The sequence below is a fragment of the Megascapheus bottae genome, chromosome 17 (genome assembly GCF_031878675.1).
Source record: "Megascapheus bottae isolate mThoBot1 chromosome 17, mThoBot2.hap1, whole genome shotgun sequence".
NCBI lineage: Eukaryota > Metazoa > Chordata > Mammalia > Rodentia > Geomyidae > Megascapheus > Megascapheus bottae.
The window spans coordinates 27842823-27855067 of NC_143525.1; the positions used below are offsets into that span (position 1 = coordinate 27842823).

The window sequence follows — 12245 nt, forward strand, 5'->3', positions numbered from 1 at the left end:
TAAGTGAGACTCATCTCCAATTAACCACCAGAAAAGTGGAAACAGCACTGTGGATCAGGGGTAGAGTGATATCCTTGAGCTGAAGAGCTCAGGGACAACGCCCTGAGTTCAAGTCCTATGACCAACCAAAAAAAAAATAAAAAAAGAAGCTTCATCATGAAGGGAGGATGTATTTGCTGTAGTCGACCTTGGACATTCAAGGAGCTCAGCCTGGTCAAAAAACTGTAGAAAAACGTATAGGAGCTGGGCACTGGTAGATCATGCCTGTAATCCTAGCTACTCAGGAGGCTGAGATCTGAGGATCATGGTTCAAAGCCAGTCCAGGCAGAAAAGTGCCCAGAAGACTCTTAACTATTCAAAAACCAGAAGTGGTGCTGTGGCTCGAGTAGTATAGTGCTAGCCTTGAACCCACTGTCAGGGACAGGGCCCAGGACCCTGAGTTGTCCATGAACAACCAAATAATAATAATAAGAGAAAAATAAAAGTGTATGGTCTCTACACATCTGACCTGGAGCCTCTCTGAGGACCTATGATATTATGAAATATGTATTTAGTTTTCATCCCATTTCCTGACACATAGTTCATAATGCCCCAGGAATCTTGTTTTTTTGGCCAGGGCTGGTGGTTTACACCTATAGTGATAGTGACATAAGAGGCTGAGATGTGAGAATCATAATTAGAAGCAGCCTAGGCACACAAAAGCCAAGAGACTCTAACCTCTAATAAAGAGTTTCACTGACTTTCTTGAACCATAATCCTCAGATCTCAGCCTCCCAAGCAGCTGTGATGCAAGCCACCAATGTCTAGTACCCAAAACTTATTTTACTTTCCTGATTTTGCCCATACTGTGTCTCATGCCTGGAAAATTTCTATGTATACTCAAGAACCAACCTGAACATCTCTGTGCCCCTCTTCCTTGAGTTTTCCCAGAAAGTACCAGTGTGTCACCCTTTTTGTCCCACAGTGTGACCCCATCCCTAGAGAAGGATTGCATCTCCGTGACTGGCCCCTTTGGGGCCATGGTTCCTTTGAATCCTAGGGATCAAATCCAGAGCCTCGCACATGCTAGGAAAGAGCTCTGCTTCTGAGATTCATCCCCAGCCACAACACTTTCCATATTTAATGCTGAGTTTAATAGATGTTCTGCACATGGCTGGCCGGGAAGGGAGGAGAGACTGAGTGACAAGTATGAGGTGCTATGGGACTTGGAATTCCTAATGCAGTGGGACCTGTGATGGTATGTAAGGAGAGGAAGAGACATGCTCAGACCCAGGATTCGGGAAAAGGGCCTTTGTTAGAACCCGGACCTCGTTACTCTTCCTTCCATATTCTTAGCTGAGGCTCTTTTTCTAGAATATTCCCAAACACCCATGGAATCCCTGGGTCCTTATGGGTTTTTCTTTTGTTTTGTTTTGTTTTGGCCAGTCCTGGGGCTTGAACTCAGGGCCTGAGTATTGTCCTTGGGCTTTCTCAAGGCTAGAGCTCTACCACGTGAGACACAACATCACTCCTGGCTTTTTCTATGTATGTGGTACCAAGAAATCGAACCTAGGTCTCTGCACGCTAGGCAAACACTCTACCACTAGGCCAAACTCCTGGCCCCTTATGGGTTCTGAAAGGCAGAACCTTGAATCCTTCTAAGGCCTGGTCACAAGATGGAGAAGTGTGGGAACAACAGGACCAGAGTAGTGCTGATTTTTGTGCTGTTTCTGGACTCTCTTGGAAGGGTCCAGCTACAACTGACACACAGGCCTGGATCCTGGGAACAAGGAGGCATGGCACATGGTGTTAGTGAGCATTGGACCTCGGGGGATGAGGGAGGCCTTTGGGATCACTGTGCTTACAGGAACAGACACATCAGGATGCCCTAGGATCACCTGTCCTGTTCTCTAAGGTGGCTCCATAGCCTGGCTTGGGCCCCAGCACAATTAGGTGCTCAATAAATGTTTAAATAAAGAAAGCTGTAAAAGGTGCGGCCCCGGGGATATGGCTAGCACCTTTTCAGGAGACAGAGGTAGTAGGGAAGCAACGGGGGCAGGGCTCATGAGGCGGTATAGCTTAACCCTCTTTCCAGAAGTCCAGTGAGAAGCAAACACAGAGAGGAGCAGATCATGGGCCTGAGGGAAGGGGTTCTTGGGCTAGTGGGTTGGGAATGTAAGAAGAAAGATCACATCTGGGGCCAGGAACCAGGGGGAGGCAGGAGGGACCCAAAATGGAGTATCAGTCATCTACTGCTCCACTCCAACTACTAGGCCAACAAGAGCAGATGAAGAGAGGGGAGTCCTGGGGTGACTTCAGGATAAAGAGTGAGTCCTGGGCTCCCAGAATCCCAGGTAGCAGAGGTTCTCTGCCCAAAGTCATCCCACATCCCCCAGCTCTGTTTCTGCCAATGTGGCCAGAGACATGTATACCTCTTGGTTGCTCCACCTGTCTGAGAGTACACCACTGGTCTATCTGATTTCCTGGGGTTACTGTGACTGTCACTAGGTCAGCCTCTATGGAAACATCCTCTTCCTTCTCCGTGTTCTCTCCAGTGCCACGGGCACAGTACAGATCCTTCCTGTCAGTAAATACCTGTAGGAAATGTTTTGGTTTTATTTGGAAAAAAAAGAATACAGCTGACAAGACCAACACTCCAGAGCATCTAACATTCCAGAAGCTATAGCAGTAATGATTAATTAGGGAGCCTGGTGATGTGCTGGCCTAGAGTTCCTTGGAGACTCTGGACAGATCAGGGCGGGGTGGAGTTAGCACCCCCAGCCAGGGAGCAGACTGAGGACCCCAGACACCATGTGGAGGCATTTAGACTTCATCCTGCAAGCAGTAGGGAGCCACTGAAGCCTTCAGATTTCAGGGAAGGGGGAGGGATGATGTGATCAGAGAGAGCTGCACTTGAACTAAATGAACAAGCAGAGGTACAGAGAATGAGCTGGAAAGGAAATAGGCCTCTGGCAGCAGTTGGGAGCCTGGCAGGGGGCCCTACAGTGGCAGGACTGGCAGACCTGGAGCTTGTCCTCCCTCCCTGGGGGACCAAACTGCTTGAATGCAGTTCTGGGCAGAAATATCTCTGGAAGGCCTGGCAGATCTTCGTCCCTGCCAGCCTCAGTTTCTTCATCTGCACCCCTGGGAAAAGCATCTCTCAGAATGATGAAGGTAAGGAAAGAATTTGGAAAGGAGAGTACTAACTTGATTCTTAGTTTTGTTTATGGTTCTGGGATGGAACCCAAGACCATGCACATGCTAGGCAGGTGCTCCACACTCAGCCACACCTCCAGCCCTTGCTTGTTGGTGTTAGGATGAGATCTACAGGGAGCCTGGAAGGGGAGGGGCACCTGGCCCCCACTTCCCTGGGATTCCATCAACAGGTAAGCTACCCTGGGGCCCTTCAGGTGAATAGCAGACAGTTGTAGGGCAACATCATAGGTGGAAACCAAGAGGAAATGAGGGAACAACAACAAAAAAAATCACAGGTCTCTGGAAGTGTAGCAGCTGGTAAGGCAGCCAGCGAGGTGTGGCCTGCAGCCACACACAAGACTGGAAATGTCATTATCTGCTATTTACCACAACTGAGGACAAGAGGCTGAACAGAATTACCGTTCTTGGTAAGAGCCTTAAGCAGATTTGCCAACAACGCTTCCTGCTGCCAGAGTTTCTCCCAGCTTCCCCCACAGCAGACCCAAGAAAAGGAGCCATGGGTGGCAAAGGATCGGAGGGATGCCAGGCAAGTGTGCTTAGGGGAAAAGCTATTATGCGGTAGCCTTGCCAGGATACTAGGACCTCTTACCCACTCAGTGAGGGGCTGAGCCATAGAGACCATGATACAAGATCCAAATTCCTACAGACCTCTCTACCAGGATCCAGCCATCTCTGGATGGACAAACCAGGGAAAACGCAGGTCTATTCTGTAGGGGACACTCAGCATTTGGGGTTCTATCCTAAGCAATCTACATTTACCATATCTGCCCTGGGAGTAGGAGTCCCTTCCCTTCCCCAGCTTTGGAGACGTGTAACCATCAACCTGGGTATCCCGCTGCATGCTTTACACCACATCACCATCCACTGAGGTCTGTGGCACACCTTCAGCTCTGAAATGCAAAGTCCTTGCTGTGCCATTGTGAGTGAGCCACTCGCCGAGTCTCAGTTACCCCATCTGGAAAATGCATACATACTGCCTCTTGCATGCCTGTGTCTGCGGACACAGGCTTCATGGTATCAGAGGCAGAGGGACTCTCAGAGCACATGCCAACCCCACACCTTTATCCAACCATTTCCTCTTCTAAGAAGATCCAGAAGGGAGATGGAATTTTCATCCAAGGTGGTCCCATGGGGGATTCAGAGCTTAGCCATGACTAGGCTTAGCCTTGGGTATGTTTTACTATGGTCTTAGGCAGCATGCTCCACTCCTCTCTACCTTATTATGTGTGATTTACACAAGGACCAAAAAGACTTCTGGGAAATAAACCTAAACCATGCCCACTGGATTTTGGATATGGTGGGCAGGGAGAGCTGTGATCAGAGGGCAGCAGGGGACTATGGCCCTGGGAAAGATTCAGACAGAAGGAAAAGACTAGACATAGCTAGGAGCAGCATGGGGTTGTGTGGACCCAGCCCTATCCATGTTCACTTGCACCACCCCAGAACTGCCCTTCCCTCTGAAAGACTGTGTTGAGAAGGTGTGAAAAACTCCCTTGTACTTGGGGGAAAGGGGGATTTATACATTTGGAAGGGAAAGGGGCTATGTGTTATCAAGTGGAAAAAGAACAATGAAAAAAGACAATTGCAGAATAAGAAGTATATTACAGCCCCCTTAAAAATAGACTTTATGATCACCCTTGTGTACATTTGAACACTAGTAGAGGCAGATGGAGCTGCTAAGGCCAGGGGTGGGGGGAATATTTTACTTTCATATATACTGCTGGATCTGTGTAATTATTGAGTAGTTGAGTCGTATCAGGAATTGTTCCTATGAATTTATCACAATCTTCCCTCATCTCACTCTTCATATTCATCCTCTGAGGCTTTTTATTGTTCTCAGTTGCTAGGTGAGGAAACCAAGAGAGAGAGGCAGAACACAGATGACTAACTATGCAATAGTATCACTTTTTTGGTTACTATAGTAGGATATTTGCTATGCAGGCACTCTACCACTTGAGCCATGCCACACCCATTTTGCTTTATGTTAATTTTTTTTTAAGATAAGGGCTCTCAGTTTTGCTTGGGCTGATCTCAGACTGAGATCCTTCTAGCAAAGATTCCACATAGCTGGGATTACAGACAGGTACCACCATACCTCTACTATTTGTTAAGATGGGACGCTCATAAACTTTTTGCCCAGATTAGCCTTGAACTATGATCCTCTCAGTCTCTGTCCTTCAATTAGCTAGGGTAACAGGCATGAGCCCTTGCACCTGGCTACTTGTTAGTTTTTTAAATGGTAGGAAAAGAGGGACTGAAGGTGTAGATCAATGTAGAGTGCTTGCCTCAAATGCTTGAGCTCTGGGCTCTATCCCCAGTGTTAAAAATGAAAGACAGAATTTGTAAGAAGATAAGGGGACCCTTTCTCATTCAATTATTTAATCTGTCAGATCCCCAAACCACCAAGGTTGGCACCATTTGCCTGGCTCCCACTAACAATATAACCTAGATGGGAAGGTTGTCTTATCCCTTCTGTTTTTTGCTTTACTGGCCATGGAACCCAGGGCCTCATGCATGCTAAGCAAGTGTTCTACCACCCACCACATCCCTAGCTCTCCTTCTCACTTCCAAGTGGCAGTGGGTATCCTGAATGGCCTGATGGACTAGGACTGGGGAGGCCACACTTTCCCCCCTGAAATACTGAAGAGATGACTGCTCCAGCATGCCTGCCTCACAGCTAGGAAAGAGAAGCACACATGTCGGTTCCAGCCATTCCCACCCCCAGATCCTGGCCCTGGTTCCTGCTAATTAGGGAATTCAGAATCACTATGCTCTCTCAAGCCCACCCCACAGTCCTGCTTGTCAAACTTCTCCGTGGACTTTGCCCCCTCAATATTCCTGTGTCTGTCACCTACTTGGCACCCTTGGAGGGCTCTGCTGCCCACAGGAGAAAGGCCAGACACCTGTTGAGCTTTCCCTGATACCACTGACATTCTTTCCCTCCCTCTGTCTGTACTTGGCCCCTCATGGCCACCTGTGTGCTCTCCCTCTGCTGCTTTCTCCCTTCTCTCCATCCACCTTTCTTCCTTGCTTCCTAGCTGGGCTCCCGCATTTGCCCAAACCGCCAGTCCTGCACTTTGTCTACAGAGCTGCACCTACTCCATCCCTGCCTGGCTAGCCACCTCCTACCAGGCTGGCCCAGCATCTGTTCCAGCATCTGCAGTGGAGGCCACCCTTCTCTCCAGGCTCTGCTCCCACATCACTCCCGGCTTCCACTTGTATAGCCCTACCTCATGGTAAACTGCATCTGCGGTTGACAGCCATGAGCTCCTGGAGCCACAGTCTCCAGAGAGCTCTGGAAAGGACTCAGGACAGGAAGCTAATGTCAGTCCAGCAAGCTCTAGGCTTTGCCACCAGGGGGCAGATTGGTCCCCAGCCCACCCTTTGTCTTGATGATCACAGAGGACTCCACCCTGGGGAGAAGAGAATGGACTCTGAATAGCACCAAGTGGCAGTTCTTTCTTCCTTTCTTTGGAGGAATAGCAGTCGCTCTGCAGGTATCAAACAGCAAGAAAAAAAAATGCGTGCTTTAATGGAGATGTTCTGCTCAGCACCCAGAGCAAGGTGGATGCTCTAAGATGCTACATGGGTCTTTGGTCCAACCTTGCAACAGAAGCCAACTCAATTCCTGCCAAACCGTCTTGGGAATGTGTAAGCGGCCAGAGCGGACCCCTCAGGGCAGATGAATTAAGAGACTTTCTTCCTGGGAATTTAGGAAACACTGGTAGCAGAACGAAAAAAAAAAAATCCATCTCCATAATGAGACATGTGTCATCGACATTGAATCTGGCCAAGGAGGAAAAAGAACACTGTGAGGCCAATTTGAAGGCAACTCAGATGACACGGCTATTTGCTCAAGGTGGCTGCACCTTGGGGGAAAGGCAGCTGAAGGTTTGGAAAGGGCGTAGGGGGATGAAAGTCACTAATTACTTTGAGCACATCCTAATTTGAAGAGTTTGACTGCAAACCACAGATACTTTCTAGCCCTTGGGAACCAATAATGGGAAGAGTACAGTCACTATGAGAAAACAGTTTGGCTACTCCTCAAAAAAAAATTACCCGTAGGCTTACCAAATTACCCAGTTATTTCACTGCTGGGTATTAAACACCCTCAAGGATGAAAAGTGAGTCTTAGTGAGACTTGCACAGCCTTATACACAGCCTTATAATCCACAGCAGCTGAGATATACAACCTTATACACAGCCTTATAATCCACAGCAGCTGAGATATACAACCTTCTACACAGCCTTATAATCCACAGCAGCTGAGATATACAACCTTCTACACAGCCTTATAATCCACAGCAGCTGAGATGTACAACCTTCTACACAGCCTTATAATCCACAGCAGCTGAGATGTACAACCTTCTACACAGCCTTATAATCCACAGCAGCTGAGATGTACAACCTTCTACACAGCCTTATAATCCACAGCAGCTGAGATATACAACCTTCTACACAGCCTTATAATCCACAGCAGCTGAGATGTACAACCTTCTACACAGCCTTATAATCCACAGCAGCTGAGATGTACAGCCTTATACACAGCCTTATAATCCACAGCAGCTGAGATGTACAACCTTCTACACAGCCTTATAATCCACAGCAGCTGAGATGTACAGCCTTATACACAGCCTTATAATCCACAGCAGCTGAGACGTACAACCTTCTACACAGCCTTATAATCCACAGCAGCTGAGACGTACAACCTTCTACACAGCCTTATAATCCACAGCAGCTGAGACGTACAACCTTCTACACAGCCTTATAATCCACAGCAGCTGAGACGTACAACCTTCTACACAGCCTTATAATCCACAGCAGCTGAGACGTACAACCTTCTACACAGCCTTATAATCCACAGCAGCTGAGACGTACAACCTTCTACACAGCCTTATAATCCACAGCAGCTGAGATATACAACCTTATACACAGCCTTATAATCCACAGCAGCTGAGATGTACAACCTTATACACAGCCTTATAATCCACAGCAGCTGAGATGTACAACCTTATACACAGCCTTATAATCCACAGCAGCTGAGATGCGGGAACCATGTAGGTGTCCTACCCTGTCATCTTTTTTTAATTTTTTATAATTTTTTATTGTAATTAGTAAAAGGGTTACATAATATTTGCCAGATAGAAGGTGCATTAATTCACATACATTGATACCCTTTCACATGTCTTGGTACCCATCACCCTCCCCCCCAACACCCACCCCCTACCCTGTCACCTTTAAAATGTCAGTCATCTTTAAAAGGAAGGCAGATCTAGCCAGGCTCACACCTGTAATCCTAGCTCCTCAGGAGGCTGAGCTCTGAGGATCAAGGTCCAAAGCCAGCCTACTCAGGAAAGTCCATATGATCCTTACCTCCGATTAACCACTGAAAAAGCTGGAAAAGGAACTGCGGCTCAAGTGGTAGAACACTAGTGGTTGAGTGGAAAAACCTCAATGACAGCACCCAGGCCCAGAGTTCAATAGATACATGTGTGAGTGCATGCATGCATGCACACCAACACAGGGAAGTTCTGCTACATGCTCTGATATGCATACACTTTGAAGATATTATGTCAAAGGATCCTGAGAATCTGCATTTACAACAAGGTTTTTGGGGTGTCCATCCTGCTGGTCCTCAGCCCATGCCAAGTGAGGACCCCATCAGCATCTGAATTCTCTCAATGTTCATACCTCATCATCCAGGAGGTGCTCTCAGGTGTGTCCCAAATCCCAAATGACAGATGTAGAATCCTCAGGGGTCAGGACCCACAGAAAGGAACCCTGTGCAGCAGATCTAGAAGCAACACCTGAGAGTGGAGGGCTGAGCACTAGGAATGAAACTGTGCTGGGCTCGGCAGGGCTCAGCCTCCTTCCGTTGTCCCCTCCAATGGCAGACAGAGTGTGATACTGAAATTCCATTAGCTCCTCCGTTGGCTTAGCAGACACAAGTCCCCAGCTCTGAACCAGGAGGCAAGCTGTGGCTTTAGAGGATGACTGAGATTTGGGGGAAAATGCAGAAAGACTGCCCATTCCAGGGCACTGCCAGCTTCTGCTGCGGTTCTGGACTAGCCCTCGGCAGGACACCTCCTTAGAACAAAGTGGCCTTAAGCCAATGTAAAAGGAAGCAGGTCTACCCTAGTCCCTTCCTCATAGCTTTCCTCCATGACGGTCTGAGGCTATGCTGCCCCATGGAGCTACTCTTGTCTTAGGGGCTGTGAATTAAATGCAGGCTGACCATATCCATTCCCTATCAAGCCTCAGCACACATGACCCCGCAAACTTCTCGGGACAACTACCTTGCTCCCACACTATGGGATCCATTAGGCTGAGACCAAAGAAAGATCCAATTGCTTTTCTGGAATGGTGACAATGCCATCCCAAGCTCAGGCAGGTCTACAGCCTGGCCTCCCTACAGCTGGTGGAGCTGGACTCTCAATTAGTCTACAGCTTGCCTCACTCAGATTCTGAGCAATTAGGCACGCCAGGCCTCTTTAATTAACCATCCAGCCCCTCTCCCTTCCCACCATGGCCCTGGATAATGAGGGCAGGCAGCCCGGGCGTGCAGGCCCAATTACAGAGGGATGCAGCTCTGAAGACGGGTCGTCTTCCACCCTCGCGCTCATTAGCGGTGGCTGCTGAATGCTGCTAGGGCTCATGCTGGGGACACCTCCCCACATCCCCAAGAGTGCCTGAAGAACTGTCCTCCCCCATCAGGCCAGGCTCTGGACACTTTCCAAGCTGGATATCCTCAGCATTCCTCTACAGTCTGCTAAAGGGCATACACCTCTGGGGTTCCAGGGCTAGAGCCAGCTAGCAGGTGAGGAGGAGGGCCTGGGAGAATACCACTCAAGTGGGAGAGCATCTGCCTAGCAAGTATAAGACCCTGAGTTCAAACCCCATTATCTATCTATCTACCTCCATATTAATGAGGGAGAAAGTAGAGACAGAAATGAGCAGAACCAGACTCTTGATACCTCATGATCCCTCACACACACCCTGTTAAAGAGTTCTTTCCGCCCTCCCTATCCCCTAAGAGGACTTCCTTAACATCTCCTCTAACTGCACTTAATTATCCATAACCAACTAACCCTTGTTGGGTGCTTACAACCGATAGGACACCTGAATGAGCTTCCCTAAGCAAGTGAATCTCTTCTCACATTCTGTGGCTCACGAGAGCCCTGATTTACAGATGAAGCTAAATGACTTGTACAAGGTCACTCTGTGGTGGCCAAGCTGGTTCCCTCAAGGTGGGTCTGCCTGGCCCTGCAGTTTGGGACAGGTTTCTCTTCATTCAGCCCCTCTAATTCTTCCCTATCTGCTTAGAATACACTGAAGACATTGCTGCTCTTTCTTAGCATAGAGTCTCTGTCCCAGGCCCATCATCTCTCAATGACTGTCATTTCTACAAAACTTGTCTCCTGCCATTCACTTTGTGTTCCAGCAGCCAAGGCCACTAATAAAAACACAGAGCAAGCTGCGTAGTACTAGTGACTCATGCCTGTCATCCTAGCTACTCAGGAGGCTGAGATTTTTGAGGATGGAGGTTTGAAGTTAGCCCATGAAGAAAAGCCTGTGATGCTATCTCCAATTAACCAGCAAAAAGCTCATAGTAGAGGTATGGCTCAAGTGGTAGAATGCCAACCTTTTTAAAAAAAATATGGAATGTTTCACGAATTTGCATGTCCTGGCACAGGGGTCATGCTAATCTTCTCTGTATCGCTTCAATTTTAGTGTATGTGCTGCCGAAGTCAGCACTAGAATGCCAACCTTGAATGAAAAAGCCAAGTGAGAGTATCAAGCCTGGAGTTCAAGTCCCGGGACCAACATCAAGCAAGCAAGGAAGCAAGCACAGAGCAGATCACATCACACTCAACACAAACACAGTGCTGGCCTCCCATAAAACTTAGAATCAAATCCCAGCTCCTAACCTTCACTTAGAAAGTGCTATGGGATCTGCCAAGCCTACTTCTTTCTCCTTCTGTCCCTAACTCCATTAATTCTTGAATAAGCACAGCTGGTTCTGCTGTGGGGTCTCTGTATGTGCCGTTCCCGCTGCCTTTTCACTTTTCCTCACAGATCTTCCTAAGCCCAGATCCTGCTTATATTCTCTGGGCTGAGCTCAGAAAAGCTCTTTCCAAGCACCTGATACATGCCATTGGCATCACTGTTTTAACTCAACCTGGAGCCCCCAGGTTGACATACCCTGGTATTTACTCAGTCACTTGTTTGTCTCTCTTTCTTCTCTCACCCTGGATAACTTCCATGACAGATAGGGTTTGGGCTAGTACCTAGAACCAGCTTGCACACAGTGGGCCCTCCCTCTACTATGTAAAGAAAGAGTGAATATGAATGACTGACACATTCTTCTCAAGGACAGATGATGAAGAGAACTCTGCAAACCTCTCATGCTACCAGGGTATTGCTACTGCCCCAACTCGGCCCAGGAGCAAGTCCCCTCTAAAGGTCAAAGGATTCCTCCACTGCCCCAAATTGCCTTCCCAGGCTGGCACCTAGTCCTAAGCCAGCTGGCAGAATAAGAACCTCTTCAAATAGAAATGTCCTTCCAACCAGCCCAATGCTCCAGGGCACCAGGCGTTGGGGGTGGCGAGTCTGGAAGGACATTTTCCCCACACCCCACATCCAGCTGGGGCCCTCCCCTGGGAAGGCCACTGTTGCCTAGGAAATGGCTCTCCCAGGAGCCACTGGTGTTAACTCCTTATCAGCCAGGACACAGTGGCCTCTATGTCAGAGGCCATGGATGTTCCCAAGGGAAGAAGATATGGCACTGCTTTTCCTCACTAAAAACTTGAAATATTTAGAGCTGTTATAGGGCTGAGAGATACATGGAAGAAAAAGGTAGAAAATTGATCTCCCAGGGTAGAGGTCACAAATCATTGCCCTACCTGGCTAAGTCCTGGGAGCAAGGCATTTCCAGGTCCCTGTACCCACTCCTTAGATGGTCCCCAGTCCATGGCCTACAGAAGAGCTGGCACACCCTGACACCTCCACTGTGCTTAGACCAACTGACAGAGCTGGGCTGGGGAGAGGGG

The 12245-nt window shown here is 48.4% G+C and overlaps 1 protein-coding gene and 1 non-coding gene across 3 annotated transcripts in view; both read right to left on the reverse strand.

Annotated features, from left to right (window-relative positions):
• Positions 1-12245, reverse strand: part of Rph3al (rabphilin 3A like (without C2 domains)) — a 97679-nt gene that overhangs the window by 61855 nt on the left and 23579 nt on the right. The gene's annotated exons all lie outside the window — the stretch shown is intronic.
• LOC150051504 (U6 spliceosomal RNA) lies at positions 10847-10950 on the reverse strand. The gene has a single exon (XR_016538515.1). It is a non-coding gene; the product is annotated as a U6 spliceosomal RNA (small nuclear RNA).